The sequence below is a fragment of the Zootermopsis nevadensis genome, unplaced genomic scaffold (assembly GCF_977971745.1).
Source record: "Zootermopsis nevadensis isolate Lab colony 2312 unplaced genomic scaffold, Znev_1.0 Znev_ptg000029l, whole genome shotgun sequence".
Taxonomy (NCBI): Eukaryota; Metazoa; Arthropoda; class Insecta; order Blattodea; family Termopsidae; genus Zootermopsis; species Zootermopsis nevadensis.
Genome location: NW_028259161.1, coordinates 14,135,291 through 14,152,054, shown reverse-complemented (window position 1 = coordinate 14,152,054; position 16,764 = coordinate 14,135,291). Strand labels below are relative to the sequence as shown.

The window sequence follows — 16,764 nt, the reverse complement described above, 5'->3', positions numbered from 1 at the left end:
AAGAGATGATAAACGTATGTGATTCAAACAACGTCGTTAAATAACCTAAAATAATTTTGTCAAATAGAACACTGTTTATGTCGACTATATTCCTCGTGAACAACCATTTTGTTCCCCGTGTAAAATTTAAGTAGCTCACATAAATGAGAAAATGTGTTGGTATATTATGTGGTTGTATTCTTACCGTATGTTCCTCTCATATTTAGAATATTTATAGTGCGATTTGCTGTTAGTCTTAAAGCAGGACAATACTAAAAATTATTTTAACTTCACGTCCTCCATTAAACTTCATGGTTTAATGCTTGTGCCAAAAATATTCATTTTCCTTATACGTTCAGTTAAGAATTAATTTGTTGCTGCTCTTAAGAGATTGTATTACCACACAGAACACCTATTTTAAATTTAATTTTTATTATACAAGAAATCCCTGAAGACTGAATAAAGGAGACAGAATATAAAACTTCATGTCAGTTAAAGGCCAAATATAAGTAGAAATATATATCTGATACAGAAATAGGCTGAATATTTCGAGATTATAAATTGTATTTAAAACACCTGAAAAGAATATAACGGTAATATTAAAGTTTAATAAAAGACTTCCCCCTTATCCTAGACACACACACACACACACATATATATATATATATATATATATATATATATATATATATGCACACAGTATATCTTGGTTAATTGGACCATCGGTTAATCGGGGCAGCCGTTTATTTGGGACAAATCTCAAAGAACAAACCTTTTTAACTCTTTACGTCGAACTAGTCTCGATGTGTCCCAATCAACCGAAATCCACTGTGTGTATATATATATATATTTCAAATCTAAAACTTCTTGACGATGGTGAAGAGTCAATTGAATAAAATTTTTTTTGGATATTATCCATGGTCTAGTAAATATAAAACGTAAAACGACGTTTCGGAGATGGGACCTGAAGACGGAGATAGAGTCCCATCTCCGAAACGTCGTTTTACGTTTTATATTTACTAGACGATGGATAATATCCAAGAAAATTTTTATTCTATATATATATTGCTCTACTGTGTATTAATAAAAATTATAATGATTAATTCAAACACTAGGCCTGTTATAATATTAAGTTTAAACTTATCTGTAATACTTTTATATTATTAAAATTGTAAACTGACCAGCAACGTTCTGAATGAATTTACTAGAAGTACTTACTGCCCTTTATATTTCTACTACTTCTTAGAATTGTAATTTTGTTCGAGATCATGAAGATTTATGTTAGTGTTATTTAGGTCTCTCTCGCTTTGAAGAATTCTAACAATAGCTCTGTCGCGGAATTCGCAAACAATCGACTGTCGCTTCTTTGTGGTGCCATTTGAATGTTTCATGTTTGTTATCAGGAGGTTCTATTATACTCGTGACACTCAACTTTACGGAAACTGAAACAATGGAACATCGCAAGGGAAAACGCTTTACGTTACGAATTCCTATATACACCAAAACTTTGCAGTTTCTTGCAGAAATATTAAAATCAACCATACGTTCTCTTAACTCGACATATCTGCTGTAGGTATTACATATAAATTAATTAATTAATAGCGGTCACATTAATCTCTCTGTATTAAACCAATGTTAGTTAGTGATCATTTGCTATTAAGGGATTTTGGACTCGTAGTACATAAACTCTTTGTCTTTATATTGTTTGTTCCGCAATGTACAATTTAATTTTGAAAGTTTGTCTTTCTTAATGACTTCCAAGCTCTCGTCGACGTAGTAATAAATACACACAAAAAAGTGTAATATAAATTGTAATGATCATTAAAAATTTTGTCCTATGGGTTGTTGTTTCGTGTAGACTGGAAGAGCTTACCGACGTTTTGGAAGTGCTTGCGGCCTCAATAATTAGGGCGATAAATAGACTTGCGGTGTACTCATTGCCCTGATGGTTCCGGCAGAATCACCTCTGAAACGTCAGTAAATGTCTACCACTCTACACGTAAAAACAAACCAAAAGACGGAAGTTACTTTGCCCTCCTCTTCGAGAAACATAAATCTCATCTATGAATTTTATTTAATACTGGCTTATCTCAGGATGTGACAGGAATCAACGTGAATTAACCGATGTTATAATAATAGTGTTATCAGAACCAATAATAAGATTTAAAATATATAAGCAATCATTTATTTAAGAAATTTCATAGAGATCTTGAGAAGCTAAATAGTACAGTGGGCTAGTCAGTAAATTATAGTGCCTTTTATGGAACCCGAAGGTTTATTAATTTTTTCACAGGATTTCGCTATCGGTCCCTATTCTAAGCCAGATTAATCCAGTCCAAATTCCAATACCTATTTCTCGAAGATCAATTTTAATTATATCCTTCCATTTACTCCCAGGTTTTTTGACGTCTCTTAGTTTCAGATTTAACAGTCGCAATTTTATATGAATTTATGTTTCTAATGTGCCGTTCACATCATCATCGACTTGAAGACCATAATATTTTGTGAAGAACGAAAATAATGAAGTTTCTCTTCACCCTCTTATCACTTTATCTTTCTTTTGCCCGTTTACAATCAGTTCTCGTTCTATGAAAATTTCCTTTACGAAATTTCACTTATGATGAAGTGCACAACACCCATTTGACTCGTTATCCAAATGCGAACGCGGCCATCCTAAAACTACAGAATAAAATTCAGACATGTGCAAGGAACAACAACAACAACAAGGACGCAACGTCGCCAAGTCTGTCAGCGAAACCACAAATACGAGGGTCAGTTTGCTTTACGCAGTACGTTGGTGTTAATCTTGTGAAAGATTTTCCTGTATTTTGGTAGAATATATAATAATAATCTAATATATTTTCGTTGTTTGTACGAGTATATTTCGTTTCAGGGAGTAAAATTGTATTCTAATTGATTTTGGATTTCTTCGGTCGACCGGTGAAGTGATAAACAATTATAACATTGCGTGTTTGAGAAATAGTGACTTCGTTTACGAATTTTACCCTTTACGATCTCATTTTAGAAACGTAATTGTTTATACGAGCGAGGACTGCTTCTATTTATGCCTATTAACGATAGTGAGCTTAAACATGAAAATATTTATATGCATTATCACTTATTAAATTTTATCAAATCCTTCCAGAGGGCAAACAAATATTACCTGAGATATAATTGATACCCTCCAGTAATTTCTCCACAAACGAACCAAACTAAATTCAAATTACTGTAACTCGCCTGGATTTAGTATAGGTGTCTCTGTGGGGTCGCTGACAGAAAGGTAGAAGGACAAACATGGCGAAGCTAATAGAAACATATGTATAAGTAGCCTGTTAGCCTATTAGGAATAAATGGTTGGGGACAGATTCTGCACGTACTTACAGATACTTAATTCAACATGGTTATATTACGTTAATTGTAAGCATGGAAGCTGTATAAAAATATATTTTTCATTAAATTTTATAATTGTTATTTGAAAATTTTTGTTTAATCTAGGCTTTAGAACTTCTTCATAAAACTTCTTGATATGCTTTGACGTAACACCGGGAGTTTCAAATTATGGCTCTCAGAAGAGAGAAAATTTTTCAGACTTTTCTAAAGAAGTCCAACAATTCTGTTTTTAGTCTCAGTTTCTGTCTCCTACAGATTGTATCTCATTCGAGTTTAAAATATTTCTCTGTCGAATTTATAGACCTATATACGATATTATTTCTTATATTAATTTGCTTGTCTTATTTAGTATGAGTTGTCATTATAGGCGTTTATGGAATGGTACACTAGTCTCCTTTATTTTCACAAGGAAATGTTAATAAAGATGTTTCTAACTCGTGTTATGTGGGTAGCCGGTATAAACGTCAGCTGCAGTACCTACTATAACGACAATCGTCCATAGTTACGGTTACACTTCCACAAGAAACTGGTAACTTACTCAACTGGCCAGGAAATTGCACTTATTTATAAGGAACCTCAAGGACTTTTACTTTGTACACAAAATACCGTTCACTGAATCCCATGATGGGCCAGTTCAGTCCGTTTACCAGACTCACACCCTGTTTCTATAAAGAATCGTATTGATATTATCATCCAGTTTATCCATTCCCCTTAGGTTACTGAATAGTATACGCCACTGTGATGGTTTTGACTTGTATGTTATGTAGCGTATTATGGCGGTAGTCTAGAATTGTCTATTAATTATGCAGTTGGCCCTGGGCTGTTAGTATCCAGTGTGCAGGAAAAGTTCCATATATCAAATTAACGCTTTCAATTGGTATTACCAGTAATGTGTAAATAAGTACATTGGTTTGCTGACGGCTATTAAAGAAATTTTGTTAACTGCGTTAATTTCACAGTAAAAATTAAACGGTAACAGGTTTTGTGCGGTTTTACTCACACACATGACAATTAATTTCTGAGTGAGATTTCAGGTTCTCAAGGCAGTGAGTATGAATATGGCTGTTTTCTTGATTGTTGCGTCGTGTGGTCTGGTAGATGTTTACCGACGTTTCAGAGGATGATGGAGGCAGCAAGAACCTCTAACGTATCGGTAAATATCTATCAGTCTACAAGGCGAAACAACCCAGAAAACAGCCATGTTGATTATTTCTAGTTCCCTTGTAAGATTTGGGTATTTAATTGTATGATTTAGGTAGTAATTTATCAGTTATTCTTAGTTATGATTTTAAATTAATACTTTCGTAAAAATATTTGGCTTTAAGAGTCATAAATTCAGTACAGATCAGTAGTGCTATAATAAAGTGATGATTTATTTATGCATTATTTTGAAGGAGAATTTAACTTGGCCATTAGATGACTTTTGACTCGTACGTGGAAACAAGAAATGCCTACATAATTTTGGTTGTGGAACATTTTGTAAAGCGTCTCGTCCAAGACCAATGACTTAAGACACATTACTTTTAATCCTGATATAAACTGTGGTAACGAAGAATACGAAACACATATATAACTGTATACTTTAACTGTTTTGAAAATTGGTGATATTAAATATTTTGGTTTTGCTGTCAGATAAGTAGTCTTCCATTATTTGTTCTGGAATTAGGAAGTGCTTACTGAACATAAGAACATATAAACACGGACAGTTAAACTGTAGTTAGTTCAGTGATTGGGTTTCTGGGGCATAGTTCTTGCATTTCCCGCTTGACCATGGCAGTGACATACACTTGTTAGTTATCGATAACTTAACCAGCTAAAGACTTCATATGTCGGTAGCGTATGCCTTTAATGCATTCAAATCTTCATAAACATCTTCGAACTAGCGGTAAAATATTCGAGTTTGTGTGAGACAGATTAAACCAGCTAGACACCGCATACAGACAGTCAGCGAACTAACTAATTTAGTAAACTTTGAAGTTATCCAAGTCTGTGGACATAGAACCCGAATGTGCGTTACTGTTTAAACCAAATACGGCCATTAGACACAATTCTATACCAATTCCATTTACCACTAATTCTAATAACAACACTTACCTAAAATCGATAAATATCTTTTGCCACCTTCCTTTTCGTTCTAACAATTAACACGTTCCACGAGGTGTTTCATCAAAATTAGTTAAACATATTATGTCTCTGGATTACAAATCTTGTATCCAAGACCGAACCTCCGTTGTTCCACCGTTTTGTTAATACAGGCGACGTACAGGTGATAAGACTGATTCTACTATATTTCTCTTCAAATAAAGCAAACTCTGCAATATTTTCATTACCGCGGTCCGCACTGTCTACTCACGTCTTTATAGATGACCACAGAAAACGGTTAATAATTTTGTGGATAAAAAGCAAAATTGTATTTGGCTTAAAGGGCAGAGGTTGTATTAAATTGAAAACGGATAATACCTGTATTTGTCCATACAACTGAATTTACCTAAAAGACGTTGTTTTATGTTCCAAAACAATTTTTATTTCAATTCATTGTCATAATTTCTTGTTGTTCTGTTGAATTTCGTGTAGTCTGAAGAACGCGACAGTCTACGTTTGTCAGTAACGCGATTTCAACCTTACACATCTAATATAAATATGTTTTGTTTCGTTAAGTTATTTGTTTTGCTATTGTGTGTATAAATATTGACACTAGAGTCTTTAGCTACAGAGATTTTTTTTCGTATTGGTTAATGCACAAGTAATGTGATGTGCCGCATAAAGAGGTTTCGATTGCCACATGCGGCCCATTTTCAGCAAGTTGCCGACCCCTGAACTAAGAAAATACAGAAACATAAACTGAAAGCATCCAAGTAATTTCAATGAGTATCTTTTTTATTTTAAATAATTGCATTCAGGCCACGGCAGATTCTTTGCTGCTAAGCAAGCTGGAAATAGCCAGGGTCACGGTGGCTTTTTATATTCGTCAGAGCGAGACACCTGGTGGCCAATAGAGGAACGTAACTTTGATTGAAGTTCGGTGTACGTGGAGGCCAAGATATAGATTGGATTCTAATATTTAAAATCCCAAATTACTGCTCGTCTTTTAGAAGAAGCATTGACGTTGAGATGTAAAGATATACCACCGTGCTGTCACATATTCTTGTTAACCGCTGAATGCGGTATGTTGAATTCTCAGGAACCACGTCAGATTGATTTTCGTGGACAGCGATCAAAACTTGTTTGAATGCATTAACCTGAGCTTTAGTGACTCGTTGTTTTTCGACGTCATTTCGATTGCAAAGACATTTAGTCTTGTCAGACATTTATACCAACTGATACCTGACGACGAGTATGTAGATGTCTTGGTTGTTGTATTAGTCTGACAGGTGATTACCGACGATCTATAAGTGATTACTGCCGCCATAATCAAAGCTTATCACAGCGATAAATCATCTTCAACTTATACTATTTTTGTTGGTTTTCTCTTTCTAACCTGAAATCACATTGCACAGCGTTTTAAGCTGTTTGTAAAAAGATGCAAGGATCAAGATTCAGAAATCCGATAATAACATTTTTATTTCTTTCAAAGTGAGCGACCATACTGATATATTATTAAAATTTGAATATGTCAATTATTACAAGTCTCACTTTGCGAAGAGAGCGAACGATAAAGGCATATAGGAAGAAAATATTGAGGAAAACATAAGACCTAAAATACATTAAGCATCATGACGTGTATTAATTTATTTTTAAAGTATTTAACAACGGTGTTTTGTCTGTTGAAGTCGAATACGGCGTAGAAGATAATCATGAGTGCGAAGTCGGTAAGATTTTGGAAAGAAATCAGGGTACTAGTAACCCGTCCGAATCTCGAACTAAGTACCGTTACAATACAAAAAATGAGACATGAAGTGAATTTTCAAGATTGTAGCTCAATTTGAAGAAAGGCCAAAGTCCTATTATAAAATACGTGTGTGTATTTTCGCTGCAATACGAGGTGTTTGCATTTGAAAATTGCTGCCCAAAGGGAAGACTGAATCCGCACTGAGGCTTACTGATGTCGAAGAGGTGACTTTTAATTAACAGACTCACCTCTGTTAAAATAATGGCTTGAATCTTCGTTTTGGAGCCTGAGGCTTTTCGCTACTCCATTGTCCTCATGTATTACCTCTGTTTATATTCGCTTTATTGTAAGGGATTACAATTGTAATTACCACACAGCACACACTTGCCTGGTGTCTTGTATAATCTTTTGTTAATACACATTTGTTATACGTTCTGAGGTGCATTATTCTCCCACTCGTAGGTGGTCATATAGATTGAAATCTTTGTATGACGGAATTTAATTAAATACAACACTCATTATATTTCCAGATAACGAAGGTTGGGGAATATTTTTATGTCCACGTGTTGGCCTTTGGCTACATTTGCATTAAAACCTATGTTACTCGGATCACATTGTTTGAGTCAGGCGATTAATTAACGCGTCTATATGCGATTCCCGTAACTTGTGTGAGTTGCCAGTATTTACCGGAGTGTAAAATCATTTGAGAATTATTGTGCAAAGTTGTATCCTGAGTACATAAGCAATGATGCGTTGTACGTTGTTAATATAAAGTGTACCTTTGGGCAACGAATTAGGTCTGTTCTTAAGAGAATTGTTCGAGGTTAAAGACTGAATTACTTGCTTAGAGAAGAATATTATTTGTGGAACGGACCAATATTGGTTTAGAACATAATGCTGAAGGAAATCTAGAACAAAATAAATAGAAATTACAACCATAAAAACAACAGATATCAATGCTCAATCTAACGCGACAGTAAGAAAATAAAAGTGTGAATATTTATTCTGAAGTTCTCGAACAGGAAATATTGTTAACGACCGACGGACAAATATATATTCTACCTTTTTCGTTTCTTTAGTCTTTTCTTCTTTATTTACTGTCATCCCTTTTTAACACCCTTCTTTTCTTTCCTCCCGTCTTCTTTAACATATATCCTTGATGTTTTCCTCGTTTATTATCTTCTGTCCTTCCATGTTGGCGTCATTGACGCCTCCAGCCGCTCAAGATTTAAGATCCCATTTTGTTACAAGTTAACATCCAAGTGTTACCAAGCTAAATGTTTCCTCATACTCCTCCGTGGCATTTTTGATATAATACCTGGTTCCCGGCACGTGGGTACAAGAGTTCAAGACACACGCTGTTACAACGAGGCCTTTTGGAACTGTTGATGTTAAAATTTTTATGGTTCTTTATAAAATATAGATCGAATAGTGGAAGGGAGAAAGCATTTAGTCCGAGCTACAAGAAGGGAGACCCTGAACGCTGGTTACTCGGGCAGGCTTTCTGTTTACCCGAAACACTTTGTGTTAGGTAACGTTATTCAGCAAAGATCCTGTTACGGACTGTATTCAAACTCTACGAAGGAAACGCTTTTATCACAAGATAAGAAAGACTTTTACAGGAAATTTGCAATTCTAAGTCAGTAAAGTCGATCTTTAAGGAACGAGGTCATAAAATTCGTAGTTGGAAGGAAAAAATGTGTATATTGAACGAGAAAATGACAAGGCAATGCACAGGTCGTCTTAAAATGTATGATGACGATGATAATATTTTGTTATTAGGTCTGGACATGTAGAACGCATGAAGATGAGAAATACTTTCGAAGTTGTTGAAAGCCAAAAGGAAAAAAAAATGTCGGTGACATAGGAGTAGATTGGAGTATAATATTAAAAAGGATTTTAAATGAATAGAGTTTAAGATATGGCTCTTTCAATCACGAGAACGGGGAGATATATAGCACGCGGGAGGAATTTGTTAACCAGTCGAGCGACTGTAAGTTTTCAGGAAATTCTGTGTTCTACGGCGTAAAGTAATTATTCAAGAAGTAATATAATCAAATGAAGTGTTTTTCTTATTATGCAAACAAGAGTTTGGCTTATATTGATATTACGTAAATGCTCCTTAGTTCACTCTGCACAGTCACTTTATACTTTGGCCCTTCATGTAAGGTTTTCACGGCAATGGCCGCGGTCTTTGATTCATTGTGCCATTTAGTATTATGATTGTGTGTCATTGTTTCGGAGGAACACATAGACTCCATTTTCAAAACTGAAGTTATATTCTATAGTCTAGATGTCTTAATAAACGTCTTATCACACAAATAATTGGTACAGACATGATGAAATATTATATATATAGACATACAAATTACTTGCTACAGGTTTTATTAGAATATTATAGGATTGTGAGTAGACGATTGCTGGATAATATTAAAAGCGATATGGTAAGATGAGATATAAAAGTGTATGGAATTATTTCAGAATCGTATTTATTGGCGCCCTTTGGTACCAACGGCGCTAAAATGTACAGTTAGTTTACCATAAATTTTATTAGTTATGGTTTTAATAATTATTTAATGAAATATAAGGAGATTTTGTAATTATGCTGCGTATATACTGTGATTAGCTTCTTAATAATAACCTCATAATTTATCAGCCTGTCGTGTTAACTGTATAGTTACAGTTTAGGTGTACCGTCACCTTCTAATATATAACCTGCCAGTGTTTATTGAATTTACGCTGTTGAATTATGTATTATTTCATTAAGACCATTATTGAACGACACATGTTTCAGAGTTGTATGTGGTATCTGTACCTCTTCGTTACCACCTATCCACATTGTAGAAAAATAAACTACTTTTGCTATCTTGTCAACGTAGTAATTTCACCGTAACTTAATGGAACTTGAGATTTACAACAACTTTCCCTGCTTTATACAGCTAGATAGCAGATTTCTCTCTGTGTGCAGTCTAAGACGTGTAACATTGTATTTGTATCTGTAATAAAGTAGATTAACACCAATGAGACATACATATTTGCAAGTAACCCATGCGGAAATCAAGTGTTAGATTGCAAACTTTTATACTAAAATGACACTTGTAAGGAGAATAATGTAATATTCAGCGGAACATGGAGTACAGGGAATGGAATGTATTCCTGAACTATAGCCCGAGTTATTTTATTTCAGAAGTGTACCGATCAATGCAAATATTTGACGTCATAATCTCCACTCTTCAGCACGTGTCAAACGAGTGTATTTTATTCATTTCCGAATTTAAAAATAGAATCCGAACCTACCCGTCTCTCATATACCTACCGTTTCCAGAGATCAAAGGCATCGCGTTGTATTGTCACGTTTTGCTTTGCTCTTTTATTTTTCGATGGAATGTAACCCAGTTTCATCATCTGAATAACAGAGTTAGAATTCATTTCAGACAAAAGAACAGATTAATAGAAATATTTAGCAAAAGATGTGATATCTCTGTGCTATAAAATATTTACAAACGTAATATAATTTGAGGGGCACAATATTTTCACTCCTTGCTCATATATTATTTTGAAATTTACATAGCGCCTGATGACATGATTGGCAAGTAATTAATTGGGAAGGAATTGGTAGTGATCTGATTTAATTTACTGTTTCAGCATTGGAGGAACAGAGAAATACCACGGAGAACTTTCGCCATTATAACTGTTGTGCTAGCCAAGACTTGAATGCGGGACCTACAGCAACTAAGCTGAAGTGCTAACTATCGTTGCGAACCTTATTGTCGTAACAGATTGATTTCTGGACAAATACAATTAAACCTGAAAGTTTCTATTTCATTAAATAATCTTACGAAAACAGTTTCAGTGAACGTTTGTTTTTAACTATTGATTTAAATGAGAATATAGTACTTGAGGTCCTCATGGAGATAGATTTGGTAATTTTGATTTTCTGCGTTGTGACACTATGTGGACTTCTAAGTTTATACCATCGTTTCTGAAGGACATACTGTCTCGATCTTTAGAGCTGACAGGTATTTACATACACGTCCATGTAGTGTTACAACACAGAAGACAAGAAATGAAGTCAAAATGTAAATATGACAGTCTTTTGGGGTATTGCGCCATGTAGTCTCGTACAAGTTGACCGATGTTTCAGGAGTATTTACATCTTCCATTATCAGGGTGATGAGTAAGGCACGCGAAAAATAGATTCAGATATGGGAGCAGGACAGAGAGTGTAGAAGTTTGGCCGGACCAGTAGATGGGGTGGCAAACAGAGAAATGGAACTAGCGTTGTAATGATGGACGCAGTAAACATCTCTGAAACGTCAGTGAACTTCTACCAGATGACACGCCACAACGTTTGAGCACACTCATTTTCAGCGACACAGAATCTCCATTGCGGAGCGTTCTTCTGAGGCTTAACACATAATAAATGAATTTCCGGTTTTATAGGAAACTGAATCTTCTATACCATGTTGGCAAAAGCCTGCATAGATCCTTATAATGAGACAGATGTGTTCAGTCCACACATCCTCTTGTATAAGATTCGTTTTAATATTATTTTCTTATCTTTGCCAGCTTCTTCCAAGTCGTCTTTTCCGTTCAGGATTTACACCCAAAATAATGTATGCGTTACTTATTTCCTCCACGCATTCTGTAAGCCCCACCCATCTCATCTCCTGTGATTTAATCATCTAATAACATTTGGTCAAAACTACATTTTATGGAGCTCCTCAGTATGTAACAAACTATCTTTTTTCAGTAACCTGTTTTCAGACATTTTGACTGTATTTTTTCCCCAAATCTTTGTCCTTCATTTAATGTGAGATAAAGTTTCTCGCACATCCCGAAAGACTTTGACCTGCACGGTAGTAGCATTTACCGAATTTATTCTTCTGTTAATTTATTCGTGAATAAATTTTTGTTGCCGTCACTTATATATAAATTATGACACTGACATATTTTTGAATAATTTATTAGCTGCCTGCTTAGTCCTGTCATAATTTTGACCTGCAGATTGGTGACATAAAATTTATTATTTAGTGGTCACTGAAAGCTTTAATTATTAAGCTAGGAAGCTGTCATTTTTACTGCACTCCACAAAGGATGATTTGCCTGAAAAAAAATCAGTAAAAATAAGTCTGAAACTTACCATGTGCAGTCTATCTTAAAATCCTTTATACCTTTCAGTAGTACAGTACTACACTTACACAAACTAACCATTTTACCACAATTATTGGCTACTTATTTACTTTAGTTGCAAAACGCGTTTATGTTTCATGAACCCATCATCAGTGTTTACATATTACATATTTTGTTATACATATGATAAAAGAACACATTAAATTGTAAAACCCTACCTTGTTATCAAATGACTAAATAACACAATCATTCGCTTTTAGTTTTAATGTCAATGTGATAATTGCTTAGGGGTTTAATAATTTGATGTACTCTTTCGTCGTATTGAATCAAATATGTAATGTATAATCACTGACGATGGCTTCATGAAGCCAGAAGGCGTTTGGTAGGTACATAAATAAATAGCCAACGATAGTGGTAAAAGTGACTAATTTAATTAAATTTTGTAATATGTAGTCAAACCAGTTGATATTTTTCTATCCTTTTTAATTGCTACGTACGTTTGGGAGGCTCACTGCTATTTATAATATATACAAATTCGCTGTTTTAATCATATTCTGCTTTAATGACTTTGCAAGAACAAGTCTTTATCTGGTTCGCCCCGCACAAAATATTTTATCGTCGTATTTTCATGTGAGCGCAAACGGGTACTTTAACTTCTTCAGCCCACAGTCCGGAAGACAATCGATTGAACGTGTAGTGATGGGCGGATAAACCTAAAAACCTTTGTTAATGATACGTTTCTCTCATGTTCTGACTAACCTACGTCACGTAAAGCACAATAAATTTGCTCATTCATGCTTCTATCTATACCATGATATAAAAGAAGAATCGACTATTCGTGATAATATCTGCAGTTCGATCGACCCATACAAAGCGACTGGAACATCGATAGGGAAGACAAAGTACAAGAAACCTGCTCTGCTATTGTTTCAATTTTTTATTATTATTATTCAGTGTTCTGTCTGACGACAGGTCCATTGCTCTGCCCAAAAAGAGCTCTCCAGTTTTCCCTATTCTCAGCTTCTCGTTTTAACTCCTGAAACTTCATCTTCTTTCCTTGTTTAAGATCGTCGGTTATCTGTATCAGTCTTCTTCCCAGTCCTCGCTTTCCTTCAACCTGGCCTTCGATGATATCAATCAGTAACCCATTCCTTCTCATAATATGTCCCAGCCAGTTAGCTTTCCTTCGTGTAATCTTTGCTCGTTGACTCTCCTCAATACTTCTTCGTTGGTCACTCGATCCGTCCACCTGATCTTCTCTATTCTTCTCCAACGCCACATTTCAAAACTCTCCAGGTATTTATGTTCCTTCTTCCTGAGTGTCCAGGTCTCTGCTCCATACAGCGCGACACTCCATACAGCGCGACACTCCATACGTAACACTTCACTAGTTTCTTCTTCATCTCCAAGCCCAACTTGCTAGTGAGAAGTGAGAAGTATCCGCTTCTTGACGAAGGCTGCCTTGGCCATGGCTATCCTTGCTTTTATCTCCATTGTTTCAATTAATGCGTTTTAATTACGGGCTCAAAGAAACAAAAAAAATTGAAACAATGTGTATAAATGACAGTGGTTTTACATGGTAGTAAAAATGTTAGGAATAAATTAGTTTAACTACAAATAAAATCATTTAAATGGTTTCTGCAGGCAAAGCTAGAGATTCACTTCATGCACGTAAAAATAAAAATATAATACCGAAAATGCATATGACCACTTACCACACTATAATATACCACATAAATTAAAATGACAAATAAAAATTATTTCAAATATAATTACAAGTTGTAAGATGGTAAACGCTTCAGAACAATTAGGACACTGCGTTATTTGAAATCACAGCATTATATATTTATATTCATATCGTAACTCATTAAATTACGGAACAATGGTGCTAATACTAACATAGAACACATACAAAATGATTATTTTAGTTGCCTAATCATTTTATATGTACTTCCCTTTCTAGGACTTTTACACCTTCGTAGATTTCCGTTCTCAATTACGTAACTATATGCTGTACTTATAATTTTGTTCTTAAATGTGCTTCACTACATCCTTTTAATGAGGACATAATTAGAATTAGATCAGCCAGTAATCTTTGCAATTTAAATACACAGAGTTGTACAGCACAAAACATAATAAACTCAACACATTAAATAAAGCCTCTTATTATTCTGTTTTCTTCCACCGTCTTCGTAACGCGGCCTGTGAGTTACATTTGTTTGTATTTAATTGTCTGCATTCGCCCACTCTCTCCGCACTCTGCTGCCATTGCTTCGTACTAAATCCTGTTATTTTCTCAACGTCCTCTTTGACTTCCACCGGACCCCACGTTTTATTTCGCCCACGACCAGTAAAAACACGCCGTAATCTTCGAAACTGTTTTATTTCTCATCATAAACCAACTTATCTAACTTCATGGGCGAGAGCTCTTGAAAAGCTGACAGTTAACTCAGCTCCTGAAGAAATATATCTAATTTTATGAAACCTAATTGATTATTAGATCTATTGTATAGAAAGGACCCGTCACCGATCATTATCCAGAGCCACATGAATCCAATCCACACCCTAAAATCATATTTTTTGGTTTTGCCTTTTAATATTATCCTTCTATCCAAGTCTTTGTCTTCCGAGTGATCGCTTTCCTTGATGCTTCCGACATTTTAAATGAAACTACCATTCAGCATATAGACTCTCGAACAATTCCACTCTGTTCATAAAAAAGCCAGAAAAATAGCTAAAACATCTTTCATAGAACAATAAAGTACAGCATAAATAGGCCTAAATCAGAATGTACACATCACTACAACAATACAGAGCTAGAAGCGAAGTTCAAAGCATACTTTACTTGAATATTAATATGCCAATAATTTTACAATATAAATTAAATAAAAGAGCGGAAGTAGCTCAGTATAGTGACTAGCTGCGGGCTGGACGACTGAGTTCGATCCCCGGAGGGGGAAGAGGATTTTTTCCTCTAGTCTCTACGTCCAGCCCTTTGTCCAATGGGTACCGGGGTCCTTTTCCGGGGATAAAATGCCGGGGCGTGACGCTGACCACTACCACCCATCTAGTGCCGAGGTTAAGAATAAGTAATAGTAATACCTTCTCTCCCCCTAAGCGCCTACATGGCGTGTAGCGGGGCAGCTTTTTTTAATGTTAATCAAATTAATTTACTGTTTAAAATTAGGAGCCAAGAGATGAAACAGTTAGTTTGAAACGTGTCTCCTAGCAGTGTAAAATAAAAAATGTATATGAAATTATTAGGCTTGTGTGACTTCTTATTAAGATCAGGCGGAAAACATAATATTGCATTCTGGTTATGAGTGTCAAAGTTTCATACGGACACCAAAGCACAGGTAATATTTTAATTTTGTATGAGATTAATCTTTACGTATTTTACATAGCAGACGGGAAGACAGAAATTTCTGAAGTGGTTGGTGGAAAGCTTGAATTCAATACGCCCTTAGTTTCTTCACAAAAGGATTTTTCATTCATTAGGAATCTTTATATAAAGATTCTGACTTGCTACTGCTACACGCAGGTGACTGGGATATTTTGTTGGTGAATGTTGCTTGAGAAATTCAGGTAAGATAATTTTCTAATATTTACAAGTAACTAACTGAGGCAAACATTATTATTATTGCTTCTATTTACCATTTTACAGGGCGTTTACTTCTATGCACCTGAGACAAATCTTGTCCCTGAGGTACATAGTTGAGCAGCTATTTCCGAAATACATTTTGTATTCTAATACGTGTTACATGCGTTAAACAGATTTCGCGTGAGGCAATATATATTTTACATGTGCTTCTTTCGAATGATGTATGAAGATCCTAAAATTTCAGTTTTCTGAAGTTCCCTGATGTCGTGTTCGCCCGGGATGTTGGCCAAATATGTTTTGAGTGACTTTGAAACAGTTCCAGTTGCTACTATAATTATTGGAATTATTTTTGCTTTCACTTTCCACATTCGTTATATTTAAATGGGAAGCGCCTTATATTTCAAGATCTTCTCCGCTTCTGTCTTATTTACATTTCTATCGGTTGGTATTGCTAGGTATTATTATTATTATTACTCATATAAACAGAGATTTTTAGTTCACTTTTAGAACCTATTAGCAGTTAAGGGCATTTCTGTTCTGAAGCCGAATAGAAACAGAAACATTCCGTAAAACATGAGATTTTTAAGTTACCATTTTTTTACGTAAATACGTCTATAAGGAAGGGTCATTCGGCAAGAATGTGTTACGAAAAAGTGTAACTTCATTGTTATGTTACCTAGGAAACGTCATCTGTTTACTCGGCATTGTTGTTACCTATAAAACATTACCTTACCTTACCTTACCTTACCTTACATTACATTCAGCTACTACAGACCCATGTTAAGCGTAACTAATTCAAGTTAAATAAGCAATGTCTTAATCAAACTTATCT

The 16,764-nt window shown here is 35.0% G+C and overlaps 1 long non-coding RNA gene across 6 annotated transcripts in view; it reads left to right on the top strand.

The window, feature by feature from the left end:
• LOC110828739 (uncharacterized) overlaps window positions 1-16,764 on the top strand; it is a 573,656-nt gene that overhangs the window by 330,518 nt on the left and 226,374 nt on the right. For 2 of the 6 annotated variants that reach the window (XR_015537699.1, XR_002542761.2), the window contains one exon: window positions 10,844-11,047. The exons of the other annotated variants lie outside the window; for them this stretch is intronic. This is a non-coding gene — a long non-coding RNA (uncharacterized LOC110828739). Of the gene's footprint in view, window positions 1-10,843; window positions 11,048-16,764 lie in introns of those variants that run through there. 6 annotated transcript variants of the gene reach the window in all.